Raw genomic sequence first — 16,871 nt, 5'->3', positions numbered from 1 at the left:
TACCATGACATGGATAGGATTAGCACTACCAATAGTGTTGGCACGAGTGATTAGTGAGTTCCTCTGTATCAGTTTTGTACCATTTTATATAATGATGTAGACACCTGCGGGTGATTGTAGCCACATGATTTTGACATCATTGTATCATGACACTTTATATATATATGAGATGATTCATCTTTGCGGAAGCTATATGCATGTGTACCGATGTGATGAGATTTTTCATGATGTATGTTTTATGTGATGCTTATGATATGGATGCAAATATGTATATGATGCAATGCAATATTTTTTTTTGTTCTTTTATGTTTTATATGTGTATGCATGATGCAAATGTGAATGTATGTAATGCAGATGAATATGATAATGCAAATGATTATTTACATAATGAAAATGTGAGATGTGCTAACATGTGTTGTATGTAGGATGTGATGCAATTGTGATATCTATATGTATGTATGAAATGCTTATATGTGGTGATGTAGGTGTAACTATATGAAATGCAAATGTTTTTGGTGTGTCATTATACTCAGTCATGTGATAGCGGGCTACGCGGACTCGAGAAGGAAAATGGAAGTCAATCAAGAAAGGGGGGTGGAAGACAGAAGATATGGACATGAAAAAGCTTCTTGTGCGTTATCATCATTGAGTTTTATTATGGCAGAATAGGTTATGACAATCAAGGCATATGTTCGACCCAGAAAGTCATTGTACCTGTTTGCATGGAGATAAGACAGTCACAAACAAGGAATGCCTCAGTTCATACTAGACTCACAATGTCCTCATATCCTTGGACAAGTCATAGCATTACTAAAAGACAATCCACAGACAGAAAAAGAAAATGGGTGACGATACCCCATCCTCACCTTTCTAGTCAAAGACATCCTGGAGATAGAATCTCTAGTCAGAGACATCCCGGAAAAGCTAAAAGACATGTCACCAAAAAAGATGAAATCAAAAGAAAACCAAGACTCGACACCAACATCCACTGTAGTCCTCAAGTTTAGTGTCTCTTGTCACTTGTATAAGTCTTATTTTATTGTGGTCACAATGTTCACTTTCATAGAAAGGATTAGATAGCACTAAACCATAATGTTGTCTGAGTCTGTTGAAAGATTTGATTTTGTTGAAGCTCATTGTTGCTACTGTGTCTCATTTGAAACTGACTGAATCCATGAAACTGATACCTTATTACGGAGAAGATGGAACTTTATTGCGGATCTGTGATGCAGATGTTGCTTTATTGCGGATTGTGCGCGGATAGACTTGAAGGAAGCTGGAAGAAACTGTACTCCTCGAAACATGTGATGTTCTCAGTTCCACACCCATCACTAGACGTAGGAATTGGCCGTAGTCACAGATAGGATCTGATTTATTGTGGATGGAAAGGGAGTGAAAAGGGAGGGTTATGGATGGCTAACCAATCTTAGGTAGATCAATAACAAGCCATGATGGGAATGGGTAAGTTTATTGTGAGCGAATAAGTTGTGAGTGTGTGCAAAGTGAAAGATGAAAGAGAATCCTGAAGGAGGGAGGAGCAAAGTCTCTACGCATGGCGCTGGTGACCCAGTTTTCACCATGGTACTTGCCCAGGGCGCCACCGAAGTGGTTTTCACCGTTGGATGAAATTATTTCTCTTTACTTTTTCGATTTTTTCAATTTTTTTGTTGTCACAAGGCGCCTGTTTGCCAGGTTTTCACCAAGTAATGATTTTTTTGTTTTATAATTTTTTTGTATTTTTGCGATTTTTTGATTTTTTTGTGTTTTCGAATTAGGATACTCTGAAGAGCTATGTGTAAAACCTGCGAAGGTGCATGCTGTTGATAGGATCCTCCAAAGGTTCACCTTCTGTAGTTGAGAGCTGATATGCCCCAGAGCCATATACTGCTGTAATAATATAAGGACCAAGCCAGTTTGGTTCAAACTTGCCCTTCTTATCTCTGTCTTGCTGATTCTTGGGGTTCTCTTTGAGGACTAAGTCACCTACCTCAAATGTGTGAGGCTTGACCTTGTGATTGTAACTGCGACTCATTCATTGTTGGTAAGCCTTGAGATGATTAAAAGCAGTGTGTCGTCGTTCCTCTAGCAGTTCTAGTTCTTGTAAGCGAGAGACCCTGTAGTCTTCATTGTTGATTATGTTTCTCAAGGAGACCCGTAAAGAAGGTAGCTCGACCTCAATAGGCAAGATGGCTTCAACGCCGTAGACAAGTGAGTAGGGTGTAGCTCCTCTAGGTGTGCGGACACTTGTGCGGTAGGCCCAAAGTGCAGGATTGAGTTGGACATGCCAGTTACGGCCAGCGTCGTTGACTGTCTTTTTAAGGATTTTGAGAATTGTTTTATTAGATGCCTCAGCTTGGCCATTACCTTGGGGGTAATATGGTGTGGAGAAACGGTGAGAGATATGGAAGCGGTCACAGAGTTCACGAACATCCTGATTTTTGAAGGGATGCCCGTTATCAGTAATAATGGAAGTAGGAATCCCGTATCGGCAAATGATGTAGTTCAGGATGAAAGTAGCAATTTGTTTCCCAGTAACTTGTATGAGAGGCACGGCCTCAATCCACTTTGTGAAATACTCTGTAGCTGTGATAATGAATTTATGTCCATTGGAAGAAGGAGGGTGAATCTTGCCTATGAGATCGAGTCCCCATTGACAAAAGGGCCAAGGAGATGCAAGTGGTTGTAGTTCTTGTGCTAGTGCATGTATGAGGTCTCCATGAATTTGACACTGCTTACACTTTTTGACAAACTGATATGCATCTTTTTCCATAGTAGGCCAGTAGTATTCAGTCCTGATGAGTTTCTTGGCCAAGGTCGGACCACTAGTATGCAGACCACATATCCCTTCGTGCACTTCTCGTAATGCAATCTGAGCTTCGTCACTCTCTAAACATCTAAGAAGGGTGCCATCTAGACCTCGTCGGTATAGGATATCAGCTAGGATAACGTATCGATAGGATTGGCGAATGAAAGTGCGGCATTGGTTGTTCGATAGATCGGGAGGTAAGATATTGTCACGAAGGTATGTGAATATGGAACCATATAACTGGGATTCAGGACCAACAACACATATCATTTCCGTAGGAGTGATCTCATATGATGGAATCAGCAGGTTGTCTACCAGGAATTCATAGCAAGTCTCATTTTGCGGTAGATCAATGAGCGAAGCAATTGTAGCCATGGCATCTGCAGCACGATTCTGTTCTCTTGGTATCTGCTCAAACTTTATCTTTACAAAGTGCTGTTTCAGATCATCTACCAGTTGTTTGTAAGGCAGCAACTTTTCATCTTTTGTTTGATAATCATCAGTTACTTGACGGATGACAAGTTGAGAATCCCCAAAAACATGAAGTTCTTGGATCTTCCACTGAACTGCAATTCTTAGCCCAATTGTTAATGCCTCGTATTCCGCTATATTGTTGGTGCAAGGAAATGATAAGCGGTATGACTTTGGTATAGAATCACCCTGGGGAGTTATAAAGAGTATACCTGCTCCTGCTCCGTGCTGTGTGTATGAGCCGTCAAAATATAATTGCCATGGCTTTGCAAGTGATATTGTTAGAATGGACTCATTTGGAAATTCTGACTGTAGAGGAGCATCATCTATCATGGGAGCATCTGCCAATTGATCTACAATTGCTTGTCCTTTTATGGCTTTTCTGTCTACGTATTCAATGTCGAATTCACTCAAGATCATTACCCACTTGGCTAGCCGCCCAGTAAGTGTAGCCTTGTTGAGAAGATATTTTAGTGGATCAATTCTGGCAATCAACTTAGTCTTGTGAGTGAGCATATAATGTCATAATTTCTGTGAAGCAAAGACCACAGTGAGACATGCACGCTCAATTGGTGTGTAGTTCAGCTCATATCCCACCAATGTGCGACTGATATAGTAGACTGCTTTTTCCTTGCCGTCAGGTATTTGTTGTGCTAGGAGTGCCCCCAGTGCTGTTGGAGTAGCTGATATGTAAAGTAGCAATGGTTGATCTGGAATTGGTGGCATCAAAACTGGCGGGTTCAAAAGATAGTCTTTGAGCGCCTGAAAGGCCTGTTGACAGTTCTCATCCCATTTGAACTTGATGTTTTTGTGTAGTAGGTGCTGGAAAGGGTTACACTTATCTGCAAGTTGTGCTATGAATCTTCGTATGGACTGGAGTCTCCCTTGTAAAGACCAAAGTTGACTGATATTCTTGGGTGGCGGCATGTCCAAGATAGCCTTGACCTTTGCTGGATCAGCTTCTATTCCTCTTTTAGACACAATGAATCCTAGGAGCTTCCCGGAGGTTGCTCCAAGGACACATTTCTTTGGGTTTAATCTTACCTTGTACTTTTCCAGCCGATCAAAGACTACTGAAAGTATGTCCAAGTGTGTGTCTCTGTCTATTGATTTAACCAAAAGGTCGTCAACATAATCTTCCACCGTTACATGCATGAGATCATGAAAGATAGTGGTCATCGCTCTTTGATAAGTGGCGCCTGCATTTTTCAGCCCAAAGGGCATAACATTCCAACAGAAGGTTCCCCATGGACAAGTGAATGATGTTTTATGTTGATCTTCAGGTGCAATCCTGATCTGATTATATCCAGAAAATCCGTCCATTAAAGATAACATTTCATGGCCTGCTGTGAGATCAACAATCAAGTCAATGTTTGGTAATGGGAAATCGTCCTTTGGACAAGCCTTGTTGATATCTCTGAAGTCTGTACATATTTAGATGCTGCGATCTGGTTTGCTAACAGGTACTAAGTTGGAAATCCATTCAGGATAATCAATTGGGCGTATGAATCCGACATCCAGTAATTTCTCCAGCTCTGCCTTGACTAATAATGCCACTTGTGGGTGCATTTTCCTCAATTTCTGTTTTACTGGTTTTGCCCCCGGTTTGACTGTTAAATGATGCATTACTAAATCCGGGTCTAGTCCAGGCATATTAGCATAAGACCATGCGAAGTTGACTTGTCATTCCTTAAAGAAGCTTATGAATCTTGCTCTCTCGGCCTCTGTCAATGACTGAGCCAAAAATATGTTGTGTGGAACCTCTGTTGTGCTAATGTTTGTCTTTATAGTCTCCTCTACCAACATGGATGATTTTTCCTCGTATGATGCTAGGAGAATGTCGAGCCTTCCATCTTCGGGTGCCTCAGAGAGGTTTTCACCTTCAGATACGTCCTTTCTTTTTACTTTTTTAGAGTCAGATAGCGCCACAGTGTGGTTTTCGCCATAAGACCCTTGTTTTGTTTTTATTTTCACATTTTTGCGACTAGAAGGCCCGACACCCTCACCAAAGTATGCCATGTTATTAAGCTCTATGGCATATCCTGCTTTGTGGTCTCCAGGAGGAAGATCATCGCGAATGCCAAGATAATCGTCAATAGCTTCGTCATTCTGAAATGTATCAAACTGTGCTGGTCCGTCCTGATCCCAGTCAATGAGTTGGGGATGAACAAGGGGAAGGTCATTAGTGCTTTCAGGATTTGCTGGACGAAGAGTGAAGATGTGGTTATATTCAGGTATGTCAAGGTAATCGTCGAGGTCATCGATGGCACTCTCCTCATCAGTTTCGATCGTGAGTGAGTCCAAATTATCGTCACTAGTAGCACCCTCAAGGACAGGTGTCCTCATCCTATGTGATTTTGACCTAGGACCTTGAAACGAGGCTTGTGCGGGATCCTTATGGGTTGGTTCTTGACCAACTCTGAACTTTTCGTAAAATTCTTCCTCCTCTGTGGGTTCATCTGGCTCTCTGAATGTCTCTTTGAGCTCGTAGTCACTGGAGGATTTGTCTGAACCCCATTCCCACTCATTGGAATCTGTGGAATAATCATCCTCTTGTGGAACTTCAGTGACTTTGACTCGCCATACCTGTTTTGTTCCTTTATTGTGTAGTCTGGGATTTAGAAAACCAAGCCCTTTTGAGCGTTCCCTTCTTGTAGTTAGCTCAGGTTGTAAGGGCTCCATGACACCTTCTTTGCGTAGTCCGAGAGGGATTTTTCCATCATACCCGAATCTTTGCAGAATTTTGAAGCCTTTGCCATAGTTCTCACAGGGTATTATAATCTGGTCATGTGTTTCCTCTTCAACATCCTTATAGAGCATTTTATATAAATTTTCTTCTTGTAATTTGCCCCATTTTTGAAAGATGGTAGGATCCCATTTGAGCATCATGATGGAGATTTGCTTGTTAGGATGTGGCCTCCCATATTCCTTGGGAGAGGTCATGACTTGTCGTAAGAACATTGTTTGATTCAAAGTGTATTCTCCCATGCCTTTGTCTTGAAACTTGGCTCTAAGTTCACCTTGTTTGGATGTCGAGGGCTTTAATGACTCAGGATCAATATATGTTGAAGAAGGAGTAGCCTCTCGATTGTTGGGAATGATAGTCTCAGTATGTGATCTCAAGTTATTGCAATATATGAATGGATTTGGATCACCATTGACCGTTACCTCGACTCCATTATGAGGAAACTTAATGCACTGATGGTATGTTGATGGGACTGCCCTCATTTCATGAATCCACGGTCATCCTAGCAATATGTTATACGTGAGATCTAGATCTAGGACTTGACAAACCACATCCTTTGTGACTGGTCCTATTCTTAGTGGTAAGGTGACTGTACCCTTGGACGAGCGCTCTTCATCATCATAAGCCTTAATGGTGATTTGGTTTGTAGAATTCACAGCCTTGTCAGAATATCCCAATTGTCTGATGGTGCTCAATGTACAAATATTAAGACCTGCTCCTCCATCTATCAAGACTCGCTTTATTCGGTGTTTATGTATGAAGGCTTCAATATGTAGAGGTGCATTATGTGGTTGACTTATGGAGGCGTCATCGGCTTCTGTAAATGTGAGGGAGTGTGGAACGGATAAGTATCCCACCATGGCTTGAAACTGGTCCACGTTCAGATCAGTAGGGATAGCAGTATCTCTCAAGGTTTTATCAAGGATAGCTTTATGTGCAGGAGATATACGTAATAGCTCAAGAATAGATATGAGTGCAGGTGTCTTCCCTAGTTGTTCTACAAGGTCGTACTCAGGCTTGGTTGATGAAAGATTGGTATTCTTAGTAGAGGTACCTGGCAATGTAATCTTACCTCGACGGGTTGTAACATGACATTCAGAGGTAGATGCGAATGAAGATCCCACACCTTTTAGGACAATTTTGGGTCTTTGAGAAGAATTCTCAGGATTTTTATTTTTGATAGTAATGGTAGAAATATGATTGTCCATTGAGATGTGATTGATAGTAGAATCATAATTGTAAGGTGCTCTAGTGTAATTGGCTTGCTCATCTGTGACTTTGCCTTTTCCTTTGTCATGTTTTGGGAATGGTTCCTTAAAGACCTCATGCTCTTGGTTAGATGAATGTCCCTCAATCTCAATATCTCCTCTGTCAATGAGATCTTGTACAATGTTTTTTAGTCGATGGCAATTACTTGTCTTATGACCCTTGCTCTTATGAAATTCGCAATACTCATCATCATTCCACCAATTTGGTTTGACCTTTGGTTCATATGGAGGAAAGTCTAGGACTGTGATCACTTTGTTTGCTACAAGCTTTTTGAATACTGATTCAAGTGGTTCTCCCAATGGAGTGTACTTCCTTCATGGTTTAGAAGTTGTTTGATTGCTCACTTGATTGTTGGTAGAATTTGATCCAGAAAAGACGAACTTTGGTCTCACTGTGTTGGCATCAACAACACCATCATTAACCGTGTTCTTGTTCTTGTTCCAAAATTTTGGTTTGTCCTTTCCTTTGAAGTCCTCTTTGTTTTCTTTGAATAGTTTGATAACTCCTTGTTCAATTAAGACTTTTTCTGTTGCTAGGCCCTTTTCAATGACATCCTTGAATGTAGACAAACAAGCTTTTCTGAGATCATAGCCAATAGCTTTATTAATGTTTTGTGTGAACATCTCCACCATTTGTTTCTGCGGGATTTCACAAGAGCATCTGCTAGCTAGGTTTCTCCATCTCTGTAAAAATGTTGCGAAAGATTCTCCTTCTTTTTGTTTCGTATTGCACAAGGTAGTAACTGAGACATCTGTTTCAATGTTGTAAGAGAAATGCTGAATGAATGCTTCTGCCAAGTCACCCCATGACTTAATACCGGGAGGTAATTGAGAAAACCATTCCATCGCTTGATCTCCTAAGCTCTGTGGGAACAACCTCATTAAGTATGTTTCTTCTACCGCTATCTCAATGCAAGCTGTGAAGAATTGTCTTATGTGTGCCTTGGGGTCTCCTCTCCCTCTATATTTGTCGAATTTTGGTGTCACAAAATGTGGAGGAAATGGCGGCATTGGAATGCTCTTATCGAAGGGATAAGGGCATATATCTCTCATGGTGTATGTAGGTTTTGATGTACCCATGTCCTCCACCTTCTTTTGTAGATCTCTAATTTGCTGCTCCAAATTATTCTTGGGTGGGGATTGATTTCTTGCAGCATACCCCATGTTTGAAACACCCATTTGAGGAGGGACTTGTTGCATATATGGATGATACTGATCATAGACATGTCCATATGGAGGTCTATATTGTTGTGACATATATGGAGCACTTGGCATAACTTCTTGTTGAGGGACCCCATATCTGTTTTGTGTGTATAAACCATATTCAAGAGGTCTTTCATTTTCCATTGTGTTGCCCCCAATTTTGACATGGGGTCTCCTTGTGTCAAAATTTTGAGGATGTCCTTGAGTATCCACTTGTCTTGATGGATCTATACCTTGCGCATGTGTTTGAGCATAGGGCCTCCATGAGGGTCTTTGAGTGTAAGTATCATATGCTTGAGCTTGTGTATGTGGGATTGCTGGTTTTTGAAGCAAAACTGATGGTGACTCTGGCATCATATTATTTGGTCCTCTATTTCCTCCACTATTTGGTCTCCTTTGATCCATGTTAGGTTGAGTTTGTTGTGAGGGTCGACTTTCCATAAGTTGAGATAAGTCAAAATCATGCGGTATTTTAGCTCCACTTTGTGCCATCATGTTTAAAAAGTATTGACGATCTCTCCTCATTATCTCTTCAACCAATCTATTGAATTGAGGATCCATTATAGATTCTTGTATGTCTGCTGATAGTATTGAAGAATTGTCCACGGTGTCATTGTGTGTAGCATTGTGTATAGTATTTGCGCTTTCCACATTTGGATTGTGTCTATAAACATCCATGTCTGGTAATGTAGTGTGCTCAGGATTGTAGAATAGATCATTGTCATACTCATAAGAACTCATGTTTACGGATCTTTGAGCTTCTTTAGCTATTCTCCTAGATTTTCGAAGGCGGGTTTCAACCATGAACTAGGTGTTTAGCAATATGTGAGAGACTAGACGAAAATGACAAGAGTATGGAAGACCAAGAGTTGTATGGAGTGTAAATGAATCTTGAGGTGTACTTGCAATGTCCAAAGTGTAAGACCAAGTATGTAAGTAGTAGAGTAGGTGTGACTTCCAAAGAGAGGATAGTTTCTCTTGATGAGGTAAGCTGACCTTGACTCTAAGTAAGACCAAATGAGACCCAAAGGTAAGAAACCTTGATGAGGGACCACTTAGCAAAGTGTAGTAGTATGTAGTGTGTTGACAAAGTATGATGAGGACAAGCAAGTGACCTTTTGACTCAAGTTTTAGACAAATGTGAATGTAAAATGAGATGTGAAGCAATGATGGACTGTGTAAGACCTTAGAACAGGCTGAATGCTAGATGAAACCTGAAGAGACAACCTAAGAAGCTCAAGTATGCCGAAACTGATTTTCTTTGTTTGCTTGACTATTAAAGTTTTCAAATCCTGACACAGACGCCTCTGTATACTTCACAGACGCGTTTTCCAGACACAGACGCCTCTCTGTTTGACACAGACGCTGATAAAAACACAGACGCTATTCTGTACTTCACAGACGCGCTTATCCGACACAGACATGGTTTTAACAGACACAGATACGTTTCTGTAATCTTAGTGCAATTTTTCCTATCTGTGAAGTTGTTTTGTTGTGACCAAATCTAATTGTTCGACTGTTTTTCATGACAAGAGGACACAGTGTTGATGACTCAATGTTTGCAGACTGTTTAGACTCCAAAAGTGTGTTGTTTGATGTAAAAAATTTTTTTGCATACACTTGAAGACACAAAAGACACAATGTTTTGCTGTTTTGTCTTGAATGTTTGAGTGTTTAGCATAAGACAAGCACAAATCTTAGGGCTGGCCAAGACAATAGTTGTTGATCCCACATAGGGTTTTACCCCCGAGGCTACGCTATTCAGAGTGGATACTTAGATGCTTGACCTCACTGGCTCCACCCTCGGCACTCACTTCTCGGGTCAGCCAAGCATCAGTCCCCATGAAAACTCCCCATGGCGAACTTTGTATCTCTACTAAGAACCGTATGTGTGTGGGCCGCTACCAGAGGTCCAACCTCCTGCCTCAACAACTAGAAGGATTTGGGCATCTAAAACAAAGAGGTGCTAGTAAGGGCATCCGCTCGTGTGGCCATACATGCGGCACTTTCAGCTCTGTAAATACAGAAGGCTCCCAGCCGGTAGGGGTTACGCCCTACAAATGATCAAATAAATTTGATCAAACGGGTTTATGGGGAGACATAGTGTCGGTATGAACTAATCAGCACACGTTATTCATAGTTTTCACCATGAATACATTTGATTATAGTGGTTTGGATGAGGTGGGTTTTCCTCGCTACCACTTGGGTCGTTCTCTTCTCACTAGTAGTCCTAATGACCACACGGGAAGACAGGCCCTCTAAAGAGTAAACAAAAAGAGCCTATTGCTCAAGACACAAAAGACAATGATTCAATTTTAGTGCACCAATTGAAGTGTTTGCTAGGCTATGAAAACAAGGCACACAATAAAAATTACAAAACCCTAGCTAAGGCCCTGCAACAAAATTGTTAGTAGTTTGGGTTGTTTCAAATGATAACCCCTTCTTGCAAGCACACAAGTTAGGTAAATTTTAGAAAACCCAAAAAGACTTTGTGAAAAGGGGCCTTCAACAAAAACGTATTTGCCTCCAAAGCAAGCTGCACAAACTAGGTTAGCTAGATCTGCAAGAGTTAGCCGAAAACAAACTAGATCTGAAACCCTAAGTACAAAATCCGAAAACCCGAATCAAAGAAAAATTGAAAAATTGGAAAACAGAATGCACAAACGCCTTTATACCAGACACAGACGCGTCTGTACGACACAGACGCGGTTCTGTAGTTCACAGACGCGATCAGAGGTCACAGACGCGATTTTCGAGTGTAGACGCGATAAGATCAATCACAGACGCGATTAAAATTCTCAGACGCGATTCCAGAAACCTGCAAAAATAAAAATCTGGCAAAAACACAGGCGCGATTTACGATATCACAGACACTTCTGAAACACAAAAACGCTATCCGAACACTCGCAGACGCGGAAAAAAAACTAAAATGTCATCGAAATTGTCCGATCTACAACTTCAAAAATGCAAAATCTGCAACAAAAATGTTAAATGCAAAGGGACAAGAGTCCCACCGGGCGTGCCAAAATGTATATGGTGAAAATGGATAACAATAATAACAATATTGAAAGGCTAAATGAATTCAACCACCAAACCCTAGCCTAACAATGAACAAAGATCCACCATAACATATGAAGATTACCTAAGACAATGCAAAATAACTCAAAATCACAAAGATTATACCATCACATGTCCAATAGGGTTTTGATCTCCATTCTTCCTATCTCCATTGATCTTGCTTGATATATTTGCTCTCAGATTTTTGTATGCACAAGAGCTCAACAAAGAACGGAATGTGGTTGCAAGTAGGATCGTAGTGTAGCCAAGTACTCCAAAATCAGTCATTAGTCATTAGCCTTTGACAATGAAGAAAGCATCTCCTTAAATAGAAGACACAATAAGAAATGGAGGGTTAAGATTGAGAGGTGTAAAAAGAGAGGTCGGCTAGGATTAGAGGGTAGGTAAAAGAAATACCAAAATAATGAAAGAGGTAGGTAGTGTAGAAAATAAGAGATGAATGACATGTGTCATGTGTAGAAAAAGATAATGAATTAATTAAATAAATAAAGATTTATTTAATTAATAGAAGAAGTAGGACAATTAAATAAATAAAATATTTATTTAATTTAGGAAAGGGATAATTTAAATAAATAAATGTATTTATTTAAATGAGAAATAAGGCTAGAAGAGGATAAATGAATTAATTAAATAAATAAAAATTTATTTAATTAATAGAAGAATTAGGCTTAGATAATTAAATAAATAAAATATTTATTTAATTAGACATGACAATTTTAGGTGTCTACAGTATGTATGTGTATATAATATGTGTATGCACGTATGTTTACATATATGCATATATATTGTCTTTTGATATCTTATTATATTGTATTCCTACCCTCTCTCTCTCTTAGAACCCCACATAACATCTAATGACATCATGTAAGGTCCCTTAGCACACATATGACCCCTTAAGACCATATGATGTCCTAAGGGGTAATATGTTGTTCTAACACATGTGCGGCCCCATTAGGACCCCACATTAACCCCAATGATGCCATATGACCCCTTCGAACCATGTATGATATCCTAAGGGGTCAAATGGTGTTGTAACACATGCATGGCTCAATTAGGACCCCACATGACCCATAGCAACATCATGTGACATCTCTCTCTCTCTCTCTCTCTCTCTCTCTCTCTCTCTCTCTCTCTCTCTCTCTCTCCCCTTCTCCCTGCCTCCCTCCCCTATATCTCCCTCCCTTTCCCATCCTCTGTCTCTCTCTATCTCTCTCTCTCTCTCTCTTAGGACCCCACATAACACCTAATGACATCATGTGACCCCTTGACACACCACATGACCCTTTAGGAGAATATGATGTCCTTGTTAGATGCAATGATAGTCCCAAAGACACTGAGAGGTGGGGGGGTGAATTAGTGTCTAACTCGTTAATGGAATATTTGCAACCCAAATTAATGTACCGGTAAAAAAGCAATAGTGCAATAAAGAGAAATAACAAAGACAACATAAATACACACCATAACACAAGATATTTTGGCAAGGAAACCTAGTGTGAGAAAAACCTCGGTGGGATTTGTGACCCACTATTTACTCACTGGCCAATATGAATAAATATTACTTACAATAAGGGCATGCACATGTAGGAAGGCCAATAGCCTAGAGCGCACTGCTCAATGAAAGAGTCTCCCTGACTACAATATGGATAATTAAATCCAATACAATGTACTATTCAAAATAGCATCTCTAATGCCTAGTTCAGTACCAGTTTAAGCTTAGTTAGATACCTTAACCAAAATATTTTTGTTGTCTTACATATACCAACAATAATTATCCCATCCTTCTACTTTTCTTCCATTACATCACCTTACATACAAAAATGATCTATAAGATCTCATACATATATGAGTCTTTTACAATACACCAAGTAGGATTACAAATAATTGGTTATATTTACAATACAATTCATATAAGAAAAAAATTGTTCATGTCCTCCTGAGTGTCGGTATACTTTATTTCCGGTGTAATCTGGATGTCGGTGAATGTGCATGCCGATGTCGGTGCCTGTCGGTGTATGATGTCTATGATGCCTGTGCATGTGTAGAAAGCTATTACCGATTGGTTGCCATCAATGACAACATCAACCATTTCTCATAAGAGTGTAGAATGCCAACAATCTCCCCCTTTGGCATTGATGGCAACACTCATGAGAAAAATCCAAAAACTGTTGTCCAAAAATGAAGTCCAAAAAGTGATCCCAAAAAGATGTGCTCCCCCCAAGCAAGTGATCTCCTCTATGCATTTATTTTTCTCCATACTACTCCCCCTTTGGCATCAATGAAAATGGATGTCAAAAAGGAGTCAAAATCCTACCTCATAGCTTGTAACCTGTTGGTTACAATTTCAAAGATGTGTGCCACAATTATATTCAGGCTCTGCAAAGATTTGTTATTGTCTGCAATAATAGCTTCTGTCTGCTAGATCATGCTAGTTAGATAATGCATTTGTTGCTCCGATGATCATTCTATTCCCTTTGATAGCTCAGCCTGCTGAGTAATAAGACTACCTAATCTAGGACCAAGCTTGTTTTTCAGCTCCTGGGCCTTTAACCTTATCCTTTCTTTCCTTTGCTCAAGTTTCTTGATCTTTTCCTCATAAACTGTCATTTCTTGTTCAAAAATAGATGTAAGTTCTGAAGAACCTATCATATTATCCGCAATGTCATCTATCTCCATTTGTGTTCTCTTTATCTCCTCATCAATATATTGAGTAAGATGGTGAGGCTTGCAAGTTTCTTTATGCATCTCCTTATACTCCAAAATTGTTGAATTTAGTACCGGTAATAAGGAATAAATGTGATTCTTACAATCCTTGATAGTTTTCTCAAATAATTCTTCTTTCTCTTTGTCTACTCTTCCCTTTATAGTATCCTCATTCACTTGATCTAAAGTTAGAATATTTCCATAAATGAATTTAGACAATGTGTCCAATTTACCTAAAGAATCCTTAATATGATCTATCTTATAGGTTGGTGGAATCATCTACAAAATAGGTAATGTGTCATCAATAGCCTTAAATGCCAATGCATTATAATCTGTTATCCTCTTCATATAATCCAATAGAACATCTATTACATTAGTGGGTCTGAATTCTGCAGTTGATGGGCTTGGTTCTGCAATGGATTTCCTTTCAACAGATACTTGCCCAATTACCTTAACTATTTCTTCCTTATTTCCATCAATTGCTTCCTCTTTATTTACATTTTCTATCGGTTTCTCTGTCTGTGTATGTATCTCTACTTCTAATGATTTCTCAGTGTTAGCGTCTTTAGCCTCTGTTGGTTTCTCTGTCTCCGGTTGGTTAGCTTCTACCAGTATTTCAATGTTCTGAGAGTCAACAGTGTTAACCGGTGACTCAGAGATCTCAATGTTTGTAGTATCAACTATCTTAACCTCTACAATATCCTTATCCACAACAATATTTACATCTTGTGTATCAATATTCATAGTAAAAATAATTTCAGAATCCGGATTAGTATCTTCATGTGTTGTTTGTTCAGCCACCCTATCCGGTTGACTATCTATATGTACCGGTATCTCTAAAGTTATTGGCAGAGTATCCTATGGTGGAGGAATTCTATATGTGATCCTTATAGCAAGAATACTACCAATTTTACCTTTTCCTTTATCCTTTTGGTATACCTTCGCAAAATATTTATCCATTTCCTGTCTCTCCCTTTCCTCTTTCTTTTCCTTTTCAACAAAAAATATATCCCATTTGTCTACAGTTTCATCAACAATCTCTTTTACTCTCCCAACCATTAGGCTAACTTGTCGGTGTCCACTTACATAATTGACTAGTTTGCTTCAGAAATCAGTTCATCAAATTCCTCTCTAGAGTTTACAGGGTGCACAACCAATAAGCTTCAACTTTTAGCTTCTTATCTAATTGCATTACTGACATTCTTTTAGCCTCTAACCTTAGATACAAGTCATTCAGCAAATCATCTATAACTTCAATCAAAACTTTCTTATAGATGTCTAAATGAAAAATGATACTTTCTTCTATGGTATCCTTATCAGAATCCTTGAATGAATGATAATACTTATTTACATTACTCAGATTGCCATCTTGTGTTATCTCATTTACCAGTTCCTCCGGTGTGAAGGTATCTAGTGTCTCAGTTTGTTTCTTCTTTGGAGTTATCTTTTTCTTAGGTTCTCTTACTTCATGCTGATTTTTCCTTAATGTCTTTGTCTCTTTTGGAGAAGGAGAAGGTACCAGTGAGGGTTTTCTCTTCTTCCTTTCCACTCTTTTGAATTCTGCTGCCTTACCACTGTCTGTATCTGAAGAAGTGACAACCAGTGAAACATTAGATTCCGGTTTCAATCCTTCCAGTTCACTAGCTGAAATAAAACCTATGTCCATCACATTTTCTTTTACTTCCTTAGCCATTTTGGATGCATCTCTGATAAGTTTTTCTCTTCTTTTTTCTATGTTTTTGCATTGAAATAACACTCTCAATAGTCTCAACATTACCAAAAATTTCTTCAGATGGTTCCTTAGGTGCATCAAGAAGTGTCTTAGCATATGCCTCAAGAATATTAAGATCAACTTCATAACCCATTTCTGTTATCAAAATGGTTCTAGGAGTAACAAATTCCATCCATGTTTCATCACGTTTGATTACAAAATAGATTTGCTTGTCATATTTGTCTACTATGCTCCATGGTATCCTTTTTCTAGCCTTCATCTTAGTTTGAAAGTTTTCAAAATAGGTTTTTACTATGTCGATACTGTTAGCACCAATGCCAGTAATAGCTTCCTTAACCTATCTACCTACCGGGATGTCATATCCAAAGTCCTTATGACCAATGTCGGCTATCTCCTTGGTGAAGTAAAGCATCAAACACACAAGTAGATTCCCAAAATGAAATGTCCCCTTCTTGTCACCTTTAATCTTTTTTAGGTTGTCTATCAGTTCATCCTTAAGCCACTCACAAATGTCGATCCTAGCATTGTTCTTAACCATCTCATGTGCACTATGAATACACAAGCTGGAAACATAATTTAATCTGTTTGCATGTGTTACTCTATAGCCAAGTACCATACTCACAAATCTCACATTTTCATCATTGATATCATTAACCCTTAGAGATCTATTGTCATATGTATCTCTGATTAATTCCATCACACCCTTGTTTGGTATCTTTTTCTTTTTGTTAGGTCTAACACCGATTGAACGTAAACCAGTAACTGCCTTTATTGCCTCCTTAGTAATTTTAAAAATAGAATCAAGCCACATAAACTCCCCATAAACTCTACTCGGTACAAGACACACTACCTCATCCAGAAATTCAG

The sequence above is a fragment of the Cryptomeria japonica genome, chromosome 9 (assembly GCF_030272615.1).
Source record: "Cryptomeria japonica chromosome 9, Sugi_1.0, whole genome shotgun sequence".
NCBI lineage: Eukaryota > Viridiplantae > Streptophyta > Pinopsida > Cupressales > Cupressaceae > Cryptomeria > Cryptomeria japonica.
Note: the sequence above shows the minus strand (reverse complement) of the source record.